This window comes from Ovis aries, chromosome 3 (assembly GCF_016772045.2).
Source record: "Ovis aries strain OAR_USU_Benz2616 breed Rambouillet chromosome 3, ARS-UI_Ramb_v3.0, whole genome shotgun sequence".
NCBI lineage: Eukaryota > Metazoa > Chordata > Mammalia > Artiodactyla > Bovidae > Ovis > Ovis aries.
The window spans coordinates 149,988,896-150,004,088 of record NC_056056.1 but is presented as its reverse complement, the minus strand read 5'-3'; the positions used below and the strand labels follow the sequence as shown (position 1 = coordinate 150,004,088).

The window sequence follows — 15,193 nt, the reverse complement described above, 5'->3', positions numbered from 1 at the left end:
CCGTGCACTCGCCGCGTTAGAGTGTACCGGCGTCGGCCAGCCGTCCGCCTCCGCCTCAGAGTGCTTCGGCGTGCGCGGTGTGCAGCTCTGCTAGCGCCCCTAAGCGCGGGCCGCGGCGGTGGTAGCTTAGTCAGGTGAGCGCGGCGGCGGGAGGGAGAGGCCCAGGACGCGGAACACCGCCCCCCTCAGTGCGCGCGCGCCCGCCTCCCGCGAGCCGGCCTGGAGGGGCGGCCGCGGCAGGTGCAGGTGAGGGCGCGGCGCGCGGGGCCCCGGCCCGGCTGTCCTGGCCCCGGCGAGCGCGCTCCTCTGGGCTCGCGGACGCCGGCGGTGGCGGAGGCTCGGCGCCTTGGGGGCATGCAGGCGCCCCTTGGGGCCGCTGGTGGGCGTCGGGCGGCGGCGGCTCCTCCCCCGTCCCTCGGGCGCGTTACTCATTAACTGCGCTGTCCTGAGCGCCCGAGGCGTGGAGCCAGACCCAGCTTACCTGTCGGCGGGGCGCGCGCGGCCGGAGCTGAGGGCCCGGGCTTGCGGAGCGGGTTGTAAAGAGACTTCGCCAACAAGTCTGGAGGCCGCCGCCGCGCGGCAGCTGGACCCGGCGAGGCAGTAGGCATGGACCGAGGGTCTTAGGAGACGGCGAGCCGGGCACGGCGCCAAGGCGTAGAGGTCACCCTTGGGAGATTTCGGCGAAACGTGGTGGGCAAGAACCGGCGCCTTAGGAGACAGCTCCGTGCAGCCTGACTTTTGTTTCGGGGAGTTGAGGCGAGCTGTTCAGACATAATTGTAATTACACTACCCTTCCAGCGTGGATAGCTCGTTCTGATCGCCAGGGAAAAAGAGAGTTTAATGGACTCGGGAAGTGATGGTGTTAGATGAAATCTGCAGCGCGTGAAGAGTTGCCAGTTGTTATGGGATTTAAAGAAGAAAAAGAAAAAAGTCTGTAATGGCTAATGGGTATAGTCTTGAAAATTAAGAGCGCTCAGGTAATGGTGATTCCGAAGATGCAGACAGTTTCGTTTCGCGGAAATGTAGCAAATTCCGAGGCTACCTGTTTCCCACTTCTGTTTCCCCCTCCAGCTTCATTTCAGGGTCGGGAAAGAGACTTCCTTGTAAGCTTTTGCCGTGAAATGATTACATAATTGCAGCAGAGGCCAGTAAGAGGATTAGAACAAAACTGTTGTATTGTAAATCTGTTACAAGACCCGGTTTCTGTTCATTATCCTTATTTTGTTGTTCATGCCATTTTAAGGGGAAAAAATGGTGAATGACCTATCAAGGAGAAAGGCAGAGTGGAGAAAACAGTCAGAATAGATTTGTAACCAGTCAGAGTAAATATTTGATACTGTTAAAAGATTTCACCACTTTGATGGGGCCTTGTGTTAACGCTTGCTGTTTTATTTGCTAGTGTGGTGCGTTTTGATAGGACTTTGCATGTTTGGACAGATACGTACCTCAAGTATGGTTTGTGTGATAGAATCCTATCCTTGTGGAATATGTAGAAATAAGCTTAGCGGTTATATAATGTTACTACAATAGTATATTTCTTACTATTAGGGAAAAAGAAAAAAGCTTTTCTTTTTTTTTTCTATTTCCACTATTTCGAGAACCAAAGGGCATGCATAGACTGCAACTCTTCTGGTATATTTGGCAAACAACTCATCGGTGGTATTGAATACCGCTAACTTTTCACCAGGATGAATATTTGATGTTCAGCTGCTTTGTGAATTTTCTAATTAGTGGCGTTTCTAATTAGATCCAGTTGTAGGTTTTGAATTGGTGTAGTTAATGCTTTCTTTAATATTATTTTCCTATAATTTTCACTGAACCCTCAACTTCTACAGCCACATAGACACTCTGTGTGTGGGTGTGTGTCTGTGTGTGGGTGTGTTGACTGTCTTCAGTGCAGCCTGTTGAACTTCCCTGACCTGGGATGAACCCGTGCCCCCTGCTGAGGAAGTGTGGAATTGTAACCACTGGACCACCAGAGAAGTCCGCTGCAAATAGTTTTTAAGGTTGAAAGATTCGTAGAAACTACGTCATCATCTTGGTTTTTTAATATGGCAAAACAAGAACTTGCAGGTTACAGTAGTTATACACGTATTATTGTAATTAGTATACCCTTCCCCCCTCCCTTTCTGAGCAGGACTCACTGAACCAATTTTAATAAAAAGTTACCTTTTTAAAGTTGTAACTCCGTCAGTTAAATCGTGCGTATGACCTCAAGTAAATCATTTAAATGGGGGTAGTGTTAGGCTTTCATGCATTGGAGAAGGACATGGCAACCCACTCCAGTGTTCTTGCCTGGAGAATCCCAGGAACGGGGGAGCCTGGTGGGCTGCCGTCTATGGGGTCGAACAGAGTCGGACACGACTGAAGCGACTTAGCAGCAGCAGCAGTGTTAGGTTGAATGGTTTGGGGTTTGTCAGTATTCAGCTGTTTTTAATATGGCTCAATCTAATATGAGCTTCATAATGGTGGGATGAGAGTTAGATGAGATACTCCATGTAGGGGGTGGAGGAGGGGAACAGTTAGAGCTCAACAGTGTGCCATGCACTGTGCTTGTTGCTTCAAGTACCTTGACTCTGTAGTTCTTGAGACGTTTCCTCGCATATAGGTGGTGGTATTGCATTTTACAGATCATAAAATTGAGGGTCAGAGAGGTGAACAACTTGCCTCTAGTTACTTGGTTGTCTGTAGTCCTATAGCTGACTAATGGCAGAGCCAGGATTAAACACTGAGTGTGACTGCCCAAAATGGAAATCCTACCAGCCTTGCTCTTTCCGTTCCTGAACTACACCTTCTGTAAAAAGAGCTTTGTGACTAAGAAGACCGGTTAAAATATAAACAGGTTTAATGATGATGTGATACGAGCACTGCTGCTGCTACTACAGAGTCTAGCCCTTAGGCTGTATCGGGTTCTGGTCTGAGCATTATGCCAACTCATTTACTCTCACATTGACCTAGGAGTTAGGTAATACTTTATCCATTTAATAGTTGAGAAGATTGAGGCACTGAGAGGTTATGGAGCTTGTTCAAGGTCACAAAAGCTAATTAATGAGGGGACTAGATTAGGAGTTGGGCAGTTTTTCTTTGATGTCCATGCTCGTAACCACGCTACTTCTTCCTGTGTAGATCATAATGCTAAAGAATTGGTTTTAATTTAGCTTTTATGAGACACTTAATATTAGTGTAATAAGTAATTCTTAGTGTATCACCAGTGATTTTTAAATCAGACATTATGAGTGTCTACTCTGCAAGTCACAGTGGGGGTTAAAGGAAAGACTTTATAAGAAGTCTGGAAGGTAGACCATGTAATCATTGCCATATCTTTTTGTAAGTTTATCAAAATTTAGAAGGTACCTTCACGTGCATATGGTGTTGTAATTTTAATGAGTGTCAGGTAAGACAAAATGCTTAAGTAGTTGGAGAGTAGGGAAGAAATGAGTAGTAGTTGGTAGTGATATTTGTGTGTTGAGGGAAAGCTTTGAGGGTAATCTGAGGGAGTACACCCTTTCACACCAAACCTTTGCCCTGTAGAGTGCGAGTCAAGATGTAGTTCAATGAAGGGTGGTAAATTGGTTACTAAATTACTTAAATACATGATATCCTAAAAAGAAAGTGTCTGAAGAAATTTAAAGACTCCTTTCTAGCTATCCCTGATAGCTCAGTTGGTAAAGAATCTGCCTGCAGTGCAGCAGACTCTGGTTTGATCCCTGGGTTGAGAAGATCCCGTGGAGAAGGGAAAGGCTACCCACTCCAGGATTCTGGCCTGGAGAATTCCATGGACTGTATGGTCCGTGGGGTTGCAAAGAGTTGGACACGACTGAGTGACTTTAACTTCACTTCTAGCTATTTATAGTTTCTCTTTTTCTGTTCTGCTGTCCTTACCTTTGCCACATTCAGTTCAGTTCAGTCGCTCAGTCGTGTCTGACTCTTTGCGACCCCATGAATCACAGCACGCCAGGCCTCTCTGTCCATCACCAACTCCCGGAGTTCACTTAGACTCACATCCATCAAGTCAGTGATGCCATCCAGCCATCTCATCCGCTGTTGTCCCCTTTTCCCCCTGCCCCCAATCCCTCCCAGCATCAGTCTTTTCCAATGAGTCAACTTTTCGCATGAGGTGGCCAAAATACTGGAATTTGAGCTTCAGCATCATTCCCTCCAAAGAAATCCCAGGGCTGATCTCCTTCAGAATGGATTGGTTGGATCTCCTTGCAGTCCAAGGGACTCTCAAGAGTCTTCTCCAACACCACAAAAGCATCAATTCTTTGGTGTTCAGCCTTCTTTACAGTCCAACTCTCACATCCATACATGACCACTGGAAAAACCATAGCCTTGACTAGATGGACCTTTGTTGGCAAAGTAGTGTCTCTGCTTTTGAATATGCTATCTAGGTTGGTCATAATTTTTCTTCCAAGGAGTAAGCGTCTTTTAATTTCATGGCTGCAATCATCATCTGCAGTGATTTTGGAGCCCAAAAATATAAAGTCTGACACTGTTTCCACTGTTTCCCATCTATTTCCCATGAAGTGATGGGACCAGATGCCATGATCTTCGTTTTCTGAATGTTGAGCTTTAGGCCAACTTCTTCACTCTCCACTTTCACTTTCATCAAGAGGCTTTTTAGTTCCTCTTCACTTTCTGCCATAAGGGTGATGTCATCTGCATATCTACTTATTTATTTTTTTTTATATTTCCAAAGCACAGAGCACATGCCTCTATTTTGGTATCATTTTGATATTTACATCATATTTGTGAATGTTTGTTGATAGTGAGGTCTCTTCTAGTAAACACATGCTTGGAGGGCAGGGCTTTAATGCCTCTTGCCCCACCATATAGCTTTAGTTTTAGGCCTGGAACCTAGTAGGTACTGTGCTGTTTGGTGATGGATGGTTAGCGAAAGAAATGTTAAAATGTGTTGAAACTGGTCTAGCAGTAGAAATGGAAGTGAATGTTCAGAGTAGGGATTGAAGGGCCTAAGGGAAGAAGAGGTTACTTAACAAGAGGTATCATTAATTTGCTATCTCTGTGTTTCCCTTCTGCTTTCCCTTTCAACTTAAAGCTAAATGAGGTGGTTTCACAAGCTTCAGTTGTATATAGAAAATTGAAGAAGTAATCTTGATTTATCTTAGGATATCAGCAACACGAAATTAAATTGCTTTAACCATAAGCAAAGATTACTTAGATCAGAGGAAAAAGAATGGAAATTATTGAAATAGTTCAAGTTTGAGAAGTTTGTTGCTTATAGTTGACGACTGTTTTAAGTATAAGCATAATGGAAGTTGGATAAACTCTACATAATAAAGTTTATGACTTGACATTCTAGCGGAAGGAAACTCCATGCAAGAATGTGAGAGCAGCTTTGACTCACACAGAAACATACTGATGGTAGCCTGCGTGTGTGTGCGCTCAGTCGTGTCCAGCTCTTGCAACCCCATGGAATGCAGCTCTTGCAACCCCATCTCTGTCTGGGATTTTCCAGGCAGGAGTACTGGCGTGGATTGCCATTTCCTCCTCCAAGGGGTCTTCCCAACCCAGGGATTGAACCCATGTCTCCTGCATTGGCAGGCAGATTCTTTACCACTGAGCCACCAGGGAAGCCCCTTAGAGCCATTTAAATAAGTGAATTGTCGTTTGATGTGTCCAGATAATAGTTTGAGTGTTTGTGGGCATCTGATTGACAGATCTAGATGAAGTATAAAAGAACAACTAAAGGAGATTTGAAGAACGGTATGTAAATGTACATTAATTAATCTCTTGTTGGGAAGAGAGTTAATTTGAACTCTGTACCTCAGAATGACTTGTTTTTCCCTTCCTTCTTCTTTATCAAGGATAACTAAGGTTCCCTTCTGGTTTGTAAGACAAACCGCTTTGTAGACTCTTATTCTTTACCCCCTCATTTATTCTTTTTTAGATCTTTATAGATATCATTCATCTGTGTTGTGCTTTACAGTCTTCAGGACACTTTTACATTGACAGATAAGCCACTTGATTTTCTCAAATGTAGGCAGGGGCGATAATACCGCTACCATTATAGATATTAAAACTGACACTCAGAGAAATTAAGTGACATACCTTAGTTCACACAGCCAGTTAATAACAAAATCTGAATTAGAAAGGTTTTCTGAAGCTTGTTTGATCAAATGCTCAGTTTCCCCCAAACTTTAAAAACAGTTTCTCCAATCTTGTTGCGGTACTTATTGTTTTATCTCCAATTTGTAAAGGTGGCCTGGAATCTCTGTCTCTGCTCTTCACTGCTCTGCTATTTACTTCCCTAAATAATCTTATTGCTTGTTTATCCAATCAACATATACTTCAGTGCCTATTGAATATTTAATTGACCTGTATTCTTACATATACAAAATAAAGAGGCTTCCATTTTTAAGAGAAGGAAACTTGGAAAACAATTGTTTTTTTATATTTTTGTTCCAAAAATTTGTAATACAGTGCCTGCCAATGCAGGAGACCCGGGTTTGATCCTTGGCTCGGGAAGATCCCCTGGAGAAGGGAATGGCAACCCACTCCAGTATTCTTGCCTGGAAAATTCCATGGACGGAGGAGCCTGGTAGGCTACAGTCCATGGGGTCACAAAGAGTCGTACATGACTGAGGAGCTAACACTGTTCATAGTGTCAGTAACCCAGGAAGTTCTGAGATATAATGGTCATCTGAGTTAAATTCACCCAGTCCAGTCCATTTTAGTTCGCTGATTCCTAGAATGTCGACGTTCACTCTTGCCATCTCTTGTTTGACCACTTCCAATTTCCCTTGATTCATGGACGTGACATTCCAGGTTCCTATGTAATATTGCTCTTTACAGCATTGGACCTTGCTTCTATCACCAGTCACATCCACAACTGGGTATTATTTTTGCTTTGGCTCCATCCCTTCATTCTTTCAGGAGTTATTTCTCCACTGATTTCCAGTAGCATATTGGGCACCTACTGACCTGGGGAGTTCCTCGTTCAGTATCCTATCATTTTGCCTTTTCATACTGTTCATGGGATTCTCAAGGCAAGAATACTGAAGTGGTTTGCCTTTCCCTTCTCCAGTGGACCACATTCTATCAGACCTCTCCACCATGACCTGCCTGTCTTGGTTTGCCCCACGGGCATGGCTTGGTTTCATTGAGTTAGACAGGGCTGGAAAAGGTCAGTTTTCATTCCAATCCCAAAGAAAGGCAATGCCAAAGAATGCTCAAACTACCACACAATTGCACTCATCTCACATGCTAGTAAAGTAATGCTCAAAATTCTCCAAGCCAGGCTTCAGCAATACGTGAACTGTGAACTCCCTGATGTTCAAGCTGGTTTTAGAAAAGGCAGAGGAACCAGAGATCAAATTGCCAACATCCGCTGGATCAGGGAAAAAGCAAGAGAGTTCCAGAAAAACATCTATTTCTGCTTTATTGACTATGCCAAAGCCTTTGACTGTGTGGATCACAATAAACTGGAAAATTCTGAGAGAGATGGGAATACAGACCACCTGACCTGCCTCTTGAGAAATCTGTATGCAGGTCAGGAAGCAACAGTTAGAACTGGACATGGAACAACAGACTGGTTCCAAATAGGAAAAGGAGTATGTCAAGGCTGTATATTGTCACCCTGCTTATTTAACTTCTATGCAGAGTACATCATGAGAAACGCTGGACTGGAAGAAACACAAGCTGGAATCAAGATTGCCGGGAGAAATATCAGTAACCTCAGATATGCAGATGACACCACCCTTATGGCAGAAAGTGAAGAGGAACTAAAAAGCCTCTTGATGAAAGTGAAAGAGAAGAATGAAAAAGCTGGCTTAAAGCTCAACATTCAGAAAACGAAGGTCATGATATCCGGTCCCATCATTTCATGGGAAATAGATGGGAAACAGTGGAAACAGTGTCAGACTTTAATTTTGGGGGGCTCAAAAATCACTGCAGATGGTGATTGCAGCCATGAAATTAAAAGATGCTTACTCCTTGGAAGAAAAATTATGACCAACCTAGATAGTATATTCAAAAGCAGAGACATTACTTTGCCGACTAAGGTCCGTCTAGTCAAGGCTATGTTTTTTCCAGTGGTCATGTATGGATGTGAGAGTTGGACTGTGAAGCAGGGTGAGCACTGAAGAATTGATGCTTTTGAACTGTGGTGTTGGAGAAGCCTCTTGAGAGTGCCTTGGACTGCAAGGAGATCCAACCAGTCCATTCTGAAGGAGATCAGCCCTGATTGTTCTTTGGAAGGAATGATGCTAAAGCTGAAGCTCCAGTACTTTGGCCACCTCATGTGAAGAGTTGACTCATTGGAAAAGACTGTGATGCTGGGAGGGATTGGGGGCAGGAGGAGAAGGGGATGACCCAGGATGAGATGGCTGGATGGCATCACCCACTCGATGGACGTGAGTCTGGGTGAACTCCGGGAGTTGGTGATGGACAGGGAGGCCTAGCGTGCTGCGATTCATGGGGTCGCAAAGAGTCGGACATGACTGAGCACTGAACTGAACTGAAGTTCTGAGAATTTCTGAAAACCTTTAATAATCTGCAGTAATGAACATTTTGCAGTATGTCGGATTGTACATTTAATCCTGTGGTATTAGTAAATGGAAATTAATTTGTGGTCTATTTTAATGAGTGGGGAGATTGTGTAGGTTGACTGACCATCTGACTAATTTTTCCTTTGAGTTAGTAATTAATTTCACACTTATAAACATAGACTGCTTCCTAAAATGTAAACGTGAATTGTTTTTTGTTACAACCAAATATTAGTTTGGAAAACCAACTTTATAATTTTAGGGAGAGTTAATGAGAAAATTATTTTTTTATACACCATTTTGTTTTGTTTTTCTTCCTTTATATAGCATTTGCATAAATCTCAAAAATTTCTAATTATGGAGAATTTAAAACAAAATACATAGATGCAAATATCTAACGAACTTCAAATTTCCCATCATCTAGCCCATCAACTATTGTCAATCCTGCCCCATCTACCCCCTGTACTAGTCCCTCTCCTGTATTATTTTGAGCAAATTCCAGGCATTGTATAATTTTATCTGTAAATATATCATTATGTATTTCTAAAAGGTAAAGGCAGTTAGCTCTAATACAGTTTCACACTTTAAAAAATTAACACTTAAAATTTTTTTAGGTAAGGATTACTAATTACAAACATGCACACTTTTTTTGATTATATCATAAGGCCATTATATTAAAATCAGGTTTCTGTTGATTTATATGCTATTCCTACCCTCCGACAACAAACTATAAGGGGCTGAATAAGTACTTATTTTAAATCCAAGTAGCAGCAAAATAAGTAAGGAAATGATGAGAGCCAAGAGAATGTAGGGAAAAAATAGAAAGGATGGCAAAGTAACAGCAAATGCTCATTTCAATAGCAGTGCATTAGAGAAACTTTAGTTTTTTCTTTCTGAAAGTAAAACAGTTGTTCATAGATTAAATAGGATTCTTCTGTTTGGATTGTTCTCTTCTTAAAATTGGCTGGGTAAGACTGCTTTAGAGATCCTCTGTCTTCATTTAACCTTTGTCTCGAGTCTTACCTTTTAAGATGTAGTGGAGTCAGACGCAGGTGCTGGAGTCAGACACACCAGGCTTTGAATCCTCCCTCTGTTACTGACTGTTTCACCTTAACAAAATTAATTAACCTCTCTGATCCTCAGTTTCTGAATCTATAAAATAGAGGTAAGAACCATTTCAAAGGGATGCTAAGAGGAATGACTAGAATAATGTACATAAGGTATATATGTATATGTCACAGTAGACAATGTAATAATGTAATGATATGTGTGTATACGTAGAAATATAATTGAAGCTATTCTGAATGCTTTCCTATATAGATGTTAAATATATGTGCCTTCATCCCCTCATTTGCAGTGTGTGACCTTCATGCTCTCTTGCGTAGTCTGTTGCAGTAGCCTCTTAACTAATTGCCTCTAGTCTCTTGTCTCTAGTTAAAGTCCTTGGGAGTCATTTTTCTAAAGACATCACAATTCATCTGTACTTCCTAAAATGTAGATCTGAGCACCTCTTCAGGATGAAACTCCAAGTAACATTTTCCATGTTAAGTGAAGCTTTTAATTATCTGTCTCATATCTGCTTCTCCAGGTTGACTTTCTGTCCTCTTTTTTGTTTGGTTAGTTTCATTAGTGCCAAACCCTTGTTCCTTGACTATGCTATATTATTTCCTTGCTTAGCTCATCTACAGACTCTAATTCGGCATTTAAAAATCTAACTTATATTTTTACTTCTCCTTGAAACATTGTCTTCCTCCTCCTCTCTCTTTAGGATTATCATTTAGTGGCCCATAATAGGCTTTAAGTAAGTAAGTAAAGTCACTCAGTCATGTCCGACTCTTTGTGACCCCGTGGACTGCAGCCCACCAGGCTCCTCAGTCCATGGGATTCTCCAGGCAAGAATACTGGAGTGGGTTGCCATTTCCTTCTCCAGGGGATCTTCCTGACCCAGGGATCGAACCTGGGTCTCTCGCGTTGGAGGCAGATGCTTTAACCTCTGAGCCACCTTCTTTTTAGCTCATTTTCATATCTGTATTCTTAAAACTTTAGTACCAGGATTTTCCCTGAGGAGTTGAAGCTGACAATCATCCTTCCAGTTCATTTCAGTTCAGTCACTCAGTCGTGTCTGACTCTTTGTGACCCCATGAATCACAGCACGCCAGGCCTCCCTGTCCGTCACCATCTCCCGGAGTTCACTCAGACTCACGTCCATAGAGTCCGTGATGCCATCCAGCCATCTCATCCTTGGTTGTCCCCTTCTCCTCCTGCCCCCAATCTCTCCCAGCATCAGAGTCCATTCAACTGGAATAAAAAGAATTGATAAAATTATTAATTATACTTATACTAAAATAATATAGATATGAAATATATTTAATAACTGTAAACCATTAAGATTTTTCTAGGCATTCATTGAGATGATACATGTGAAATTCTTAGTTAACTGACGCATAGTTAACTTTCAGTATTGGCTGCTGTTTTTGCTGTGATAATGCTGACTTCTGGAAAGAAGAAATAAGATATAATGAATACTATGAATCAGAAGCAAATTGTTTTGATCAACTTTTTAAATTGGAGATCAGCTTTATTACTTAAAACTGAGTGATAATAAGGCCACTGAAGCTGTTAGTAATTCACCCATAAAAATTGAACGCTATCATCCTTTTCACTCATTTGTAGTGATCTCTGACAAGTTTAGTTTATGAATTGGGATAACTGCACTTGAAATTGAGTTATTGAATTACTTACTACTTAATGCTGAGAGTAGGGCTTCCTAGGTGGCGCTGGTGGTCAAGAATCCACCTGCCAATGGAGGAGTCATGGGTTTGATCCCTGGGTTGAGAAGATCCCCTGGAGAAAGAAATGGAGCCTGGTGGGCTACCATCACTTGGGGTTGCAGAGTCAGACTCGACTGAGCAACTGAACACATACACACAATACAGAGAGTACTGCTGCTTAAAAATAGCAGTTTATTTTATTCGTATAAGAACTTTGAATGCAAAACAAATCTTAATGCTTCCATTTGAAAGAGCAAAAGATTTTAGATCATTGTGATTGGCAGGTCATTACCAGATAAGTTACACATTTTATGGAAATTTCGCATGCTTGGAAAAGGGACTACATTTAATCTTCAAATAATCTCCTTTTCAGGAGTGACTGGAATTTAAACAGTGTTTTAATGTATCCCCCAGAATGAAAACATGGTACATAAAGGCAGTGCTCTGAGGTACTCTACTGAATGATACTTGAATTTCTCTTCTAATTCACAACCTGTGAGGAAGCAAACCAAGCTAGATTTCCAGATAAGAGAAGCTAGGCACACATTGGCCCAGTAATTTGATAGAAAAGTGAAAGTGTTAGTCGCTCAGTCGTGCCCGACTGTTTGGGAGCCCATGAACTGTAGCCCACCAGGCTCCTCTGTCTATGGGATATTATAGGCAAGGATACTGGAGTGGTTTGGCATTTCTTTCTCCAGGGGATCTTCCTGATCCAGGGATTGGACCTGGGTTTCCTGCACAGCAGACAGGTTCTTTACGGACTGAACTACCAGGGTTCAGACCTGCCTCTCCTTGAGGTTTGGATCCTATGTTCCTAGTCTGTGCTCCAGTTTATTGAACATTTTCCACAAATGCTTTACTTTTACACCTTAGACATGCCTGAAAAGTCCTGCCAAGGGCTTTATCTTCCTCATTATTTCCTGTTTCTTTGGGTCTTCTCTTTGGCTTTACTTTTCCTGGGAGTCTTTTCCTTCTGATTTATTTGGCCTTCTTGTGTGGTCTCTTAGTAGCCTTTGCTTATTCTGTGGTGTTTATCACACTGTTCATTGCCTCTAATTGTCATTGTCTCCTGCTGTATTGATACTGTTTGGGAGCAGAGATGATTTACCATCTTCTTTCCCCAGAGCCTGGCACATAGTAGACTGTCCGTGAAAACTCATTGAAAGAACAGTTGAATGTTTATAGGAAAAATAGAGTGGGTGTTGCAGGGATGTGAAGTGAACTGACTCGGTTGTGTATGACTCTCTGCGACCCCATTTACTGTAGCCTACCAGGCTCCTCTGTCCATGGAATTTTCCAGGCAAGAATACTGGAGTGGGTTGCCATTTCCTTCTCCAGGGGATCATCCCAACCCAGGGATTGAACCCGGGTCTCCCGCATCGCAGGCAGACACGTTACTGTCTGAGCCACCTAATGGATTTTAATTCAGTTTAAGGAGAAACATTTTTACATGAACCATCTAACAGTGGAAAGGCAAAGCAGTTCCAGTGGTGATAGTGTGGTGTGGTTAAGAGCTAGGACTCTGAAGTCCCAGCAGCCAGAGATTTTAATCCTGGTTGCCTTAAACTGCAGCTTCCTCAGCTATACATGTACTGGCAACTATACCTGCTATTTAGTAAGTGCTCAACGACTTAGCAGCAGCAGCAGCAGTAAATAGATGGCATCACCGACTTGATGAACATGAGTTTGAGCACCCTCTGGGAGTTGGTGATGGACAGGGAAGCCTGGGGTGCTGCAGCCCATGGGGTCGCAAAAAGTCGGACATGACTGAGTGACTGAACTGAACTGAAGGGAGAAACAGCTCTGTAATCCAGTGAGATTGGTACGGGTAGTTGGATGACTTAGCTCCCCAGACCGTCCTTCTCCCCTGGATTATTTTGAAGCAAATCCAAGGAATTTTATTTCTTCTATATTTCTGTGATATCCCTAAAGGATACTTTTTTTTTTTTCACATAACCATCATACCATTATTATCTCTAAAAACTGACAATAATTCATAGTAATATCAGTAATATCCAGTGTTCAGGTTCCATTGACTTTTTCATAATGTTTTTATAGTTGGTTAATTCAGATAATTCAAGCAAGGCCCCCACATTATATTTCTTTATGTCTCGAGTCTCTTTATAAATTCCTTCCCCCCCCATTTTTATTTATTGAAAAAACCAGGTGATTTATCCAGTAGAGTTTCCAAAGTCTGGGTTTTGCTGTTTTTGTCTGTATGGTGCTATTTTTAATATGTTCTTTTACCCTCTATTGGGCTTCCCAGGTGGCGCAGTGGTAAAGGTTTGCCAATGCAGGATACACAGGAGACTCAGGTTTGATCCCTAGCTTGGGAAGATCCTTGGCATAGGAAATGGCAGCCCACTCCAGTATTCTTGTCTGGAAAATTCCATGGACAGAGGAGCCTGGTGGACTGCAGTTCCTGGCATTGCAGAGAGTCGGACATGACTGAGCCCACATACACTGTGCTCTATATTTCCTACAAACTGATGATCACCTAGAGGGTTAATTGAATTGAGGTCATTTTATTTTTATTAGGGGAGAGGGTCAAGAATACTTCATGAATGGTGGTAGTGTTTCTTCCCTGTTTTACCACATAATTATCATAATTTATGATTTTCTCCCTTTTCGTGATACTAAGTCATCAGTGAGTTCAAGTACTGTCATTTTGATCCATTAATTATAAAGTCTCCCAGATTTTACCAAAGGGTTTTAATAGTTATTAATAATTGTTGCCTAGACTCATTGTTTCATTAAGATTGCAAAGTTATTAAGTGGGACTCTTTGAAAAGAAGGACTTTTCCTCATAAACGCTTAGTTCTCTGATATATTGGAAAGTCAGGATAAATACTGGATTCTTTATTTTACTAGTTTTCAAAATAGTGTTTTAGTTACATGGCACTGATCAAAAGGAGTCAGTGAGATTTATTTTTGTTTATTTTTAGTATAATCATGAAACCTTGAGCCTAAAACTGGGTTTTTTGGTCCTTTTTTTAATATAAATTTATTTATTTTAATTGGAGGTTAATTACTTCACATTATTGTGTTGGTTTTGTCATACATCAACATGAATCTGCCACAGGTATACACGTGTTCCCCATCCTGAACCCCCCCCCCCCCCCTCCCTGTACCATCCCTCTGGGTCGTCTCAGTGCACCAGCCCCAAGCATCCAGTATCATGCATCGAACCTGGACTGGTGATTCGTTTCTTATATGATATTATACATGTTCCAATGCCACTCTCCCAAATTATCCCACCCTCTCCCTCTCCCACAGAGTCCTTAAGACTGTTCTATACATCTGTGTCTCTTTTGCTGTCTCGCATACAGGGTTATCCTTACCATCTTTCTAAATTCCATATATATGCATTAGTATACTGTATTGGTGTTTTTCTTTCTGGCTTACTTCACTCTATATAATAGGCTCCAGTTTCATCCACCTCATTAGAACCGATTCAAATGTATTCTTTTTAATGGCTGAGTAAAACTCCATTGTGTAGATGTACCACAGCTTTCTTATCCATTCATCTGCTTATGGACATCTAGGTTGCTTCCATGTCCTGGCTATTATAAACAGTGCTGCGATGAACATTGGGGTACATGTGTCTCTTTCAATTCTGGTTTCCTCGGTGTGTATGCCCAGCAGTGGGATTGCTGGGTCATAAGGCAGCTCTATTTCCAGTTTTTTAAGGAATCTCCACACTGTTCTCCACAGTGGCTGTACTAGTTTGCATTCCCACCAACAGTGTAAAAGAGTTCCCTCTTCTCCACACCCTCTCCAGCATTTATTGCTTGTAGACTTTTGGATCGCAGCCATTCTGACTGGCGTGAAATGGTACCTCATTGTGGTTTTGATTTGCGTTTCTCTGATAATGAATGATGTTGAGCATCTTTTCATGTGTTTGTTAGCCATCTG

The 15,193-nt window shown here is 42.1% G+C and overlaps 1 protein-coding gene across 7 annotated transcripts in view; it reads left to right on the top strand.

Moving 5' to 3' along the window:
* Positions 1–18: 18 nt before the first annotated feature.
* RAB3IP (RAB3A interacting protein) overlaps positions 19–15,193 on the top strand; it is a 66,508-nt gene continuing 51,333 nt past the window's right edge. For 4 of the 7 annotated variants that reach the window (XR_009599924.1, XM_060412805.1, XM_015094745.3 and 1 more), the window contains exon 1: positions 19–134. The gene's annotated coding sequence lies outside the window, so the exon portion shown is untranslated. Of the gene's footprint in view, positions 135–211; positions 247–468; positions 978–15,193 lie in introns of those variants that run through there. The other 3 variants (XR_009599925.1, XM_015094746.4, XM_042246923.2) reach the window with 2 other exon arrangements.